The sequence below is a fragment of the Erinaceus europaeus genome, chromosome 2 (genome assembly GCF_950295315.1).
Source record: "Erinaceus europaeus chromosome 2, mEriEur2.1, whole genome shotgun sequence".
Lineage (NCBI taxonomy): Eukaryota > Metazoa > Chordata > Mammalia > Eulipotyphla > Erinaceidae > Erinaceus > Erinaceus europaeus.
Genome location: NC_080163.1, coordinates 57,093,644 through 57,096,568, shown reverse-complemented (window position 1 = coordinate 57,096,568; position 2,925 = coordinate 57,093,644).

The window sequence follows — 2,925 nt, the reverse complement described above, 5'->3', positions numbered from 1 at the left end:
TATAGATAGATAGTTATAGAAATGATAGTCAACCTCTATCTGTGGTCTTGAGAGAACTAATGCCAATTTCCAATGGAGGGAATGGGGACACCACACTCTGGTAGTGGGAAAGATGTAGAATTATACCTTTGTTATCTTATAACTTTTTTTAAGTCCATATTAAATCAATAATAAAAATAAATAAGAAGAGGAAAAGAGAAAGATATGAAAAGAGTGAGAAGAGCACTGCTCAGCTCTGGTTTATGGTGGTGCTGGGGGTTGAACCTGGGACCTCAGAGCCTCAGGCATGAAAGCCATTTGTATCAACATTATGCTGGCCTGGCATATATGTCACAATGCTCAAGGAACTGGGTTCAAGTCCCTGGTCCCCACCTGCAGGGAGGAAGCTTCACAAATGGTAAAGCAATGTTATAGGTATCTCTCTCTTTCTCTTCTGTCTCCTTCTCTCTCGTTCTCTGTCTCTATCCAAAAAAAAAAAAAAAAAAAAAGAAGACTAAAATATATATGGAGAGAGAGAGAGATGGGAAGAGAGGGAATTTTTTTAGGAGAAAAGCCATGCAGAACACTATGCATGCTTTGGCTTCTCTCAAGACCATAGCAAGGCTGGGAACCTTCAAGGCCAGGCCAGACCTGATCTGCCTTTTGCTTTCTCTCCTGAGCTCAGGCATAGGTGTAGTGCCTTCCAGCCAGAAGGAAAAACTCAGACTCACTGGAGGCAAAGCAGCCTTAACCCTTCCCCATGGGAAGCTGAAGCACCTTGTAGGCTCCAGGGTAGCTGTGTGCTCTGAGGGGGCATGAGGGTCCCTTTCCTGAGTCATCACCACCCTGAGCCTTGGTGGGGCTCTCTAGACAAAGGGCAAGTCACTGACTCAAGGACAGTTACTGGTGCTGCTGGGAAGTTGTCAGAAGTCTCCCTTGGGATTGGGACACAGGTGGTGGGAGTGGGAGAGACAGTATAATGGTTATAAAAGAGATTCTCATGCTTGAGGCTCTAAAGTCCCAGGTTCAGTCCTCCACACCATAAGTTAGAGCTGAGCAGTGCCTTATAAAAAAAAAAAACAGGCAAAAACAAAGAAACTCACCAAAAACAAACAAAAAAACCCCCCTGGTACTTGAAGTCCAGTTGATGTACAGTTCTACCTAATACCCTGCCAGGTCTGGTTGCTCACTTCATCTTCATAGCTACCACTGTCCTCAGCCCTGAGGGTAAGAGCAGGGGGTTCAAACACCAGCCAGAACCTCCCTCACCAGATTGCAGCAACCTGCAAACAGTACCTACTATGTAGAACACAATTTGGAGAGAGGTTAGAATGTCTTCTTTCTTTAAAAAAAAATTCTGTTTTATTTTTTTTTTAATTTAATAAAGACAGAGAGAAATCAAGATGGAAGGAGAAATAAGAGGGAGAATGACGGAGAGATACCTGAAACACTGCTTCACCACTCAGGGGCTTCACCAGGTACACCACCACCTGGTCCCAGAATGTTTTATTTCCATGTGACAGATGAAGGAGGCTGGAGCTCAGAGATGACAAGCAACTTGCCTCAGAACTCGAGTGGGGTCAAGCTGGAACCCAGTCCACCAGTCGCTGCAGAAAGCTTGGTTGCAACCAACAGCTGCCCCACCCTCCAGAGGACATGATGTTCCCTAGGGTGCTAGAAGGGAGGGGGGTTCTTTGGATTATAGACCCTGTGCTACATGGAGCTTGTCAGATTGAGCACACTCCCAGAAGTCTGCAGCCTCTCTCCAAGTTACTAAATGAAGCCACTTTTTGGTAAACAGCTCCCCAGTTTTATGGGGGTGGGGGAGAGAAATTGGAGGCAACAAGGGGGGGGTGCAATGACTCCAGGGTGGCACAGGAAATGTTCCCAAATCTGGAAGCTATACTCACTCACTGCCAGCCTATTCCCACCAGCCCCATCTCCTCTGGAACCCTGACCCCATCCATCCCCTTGCTAGCATCCAGCTTCATGTCTTAGATAACAGCAGACAATGGTGAAGTCACCGTGTCCTTGGGTCACCAGGGAGGAAGAGAGAAAAAAACTGCCTGTTATTTTCTGGGGGGCTTGGGTGGGGACAGGATCTGCTCCAGGCATTGATGTCAGGTGTCCTGGGAGCAAAGGGCAGATGGGCAGGCTGCACATATTTTTTATGGCTGGGCCACCTCCCAGACTGTCAACAGAGGAGAAATCCCAGGTAGCAAGCTCCTGCAGCTTCCCTTGGGAAATTTTTTAAAATTAGACGTAAAGTTCATTTTGTTCTTCTTCTTTAAAAAAAAATACCCTTCTTGGCTTGACCCACTTATCCCTCAAATTTAAGTTCAGATATCACCTTCTCCAAGTTGTCTTTCAGGCCCTTCAGGCTAGGTGGGGAACCAGCTACTGACTCCCGGAGTCAGAGCTGAGAAATGACTGAGAACTTTGGGGGACAGAGTGTAGGGGAAAGGACTGTGGGTCTCCCAGGTGGGCTCAGGGCACATAGGAGTGTCCATCAAATGGCATCTGTCTAAAGAACACCCTGAACTAAAAGCATTTGGGAAATTCAAAGGACTGAATCTGATGCTTCCACTGACAAAACAGACTTAGCATGGAAAGGACCCCTGCAATTCCTTTACCAGTGAACTGTTTTCTACTTTTCTGATATATGGATAAATATATAGTCATAATGGGGCTTTATAGCTCTGGGTCAACTGCTTTGTTTCTTATTGCCATCAAGGTTATCACTGGAACTCAGTACCTGCATGATGAATCTGCCATTTTTTTCTTTCTATTTTATTTTATAGGACAGACAAAAATTGAAAGGGAGTGGAAGACAGAGATGGAGAGAGAGAGAGAGAGAGAGAGAGAGAGAGAGAGAGAGAAAGAGAGACTTGTAGAACTGCTTCACCGCTTGTGAAGTTTCTCCCCTGCAGGGGGCTTGAATCTGAA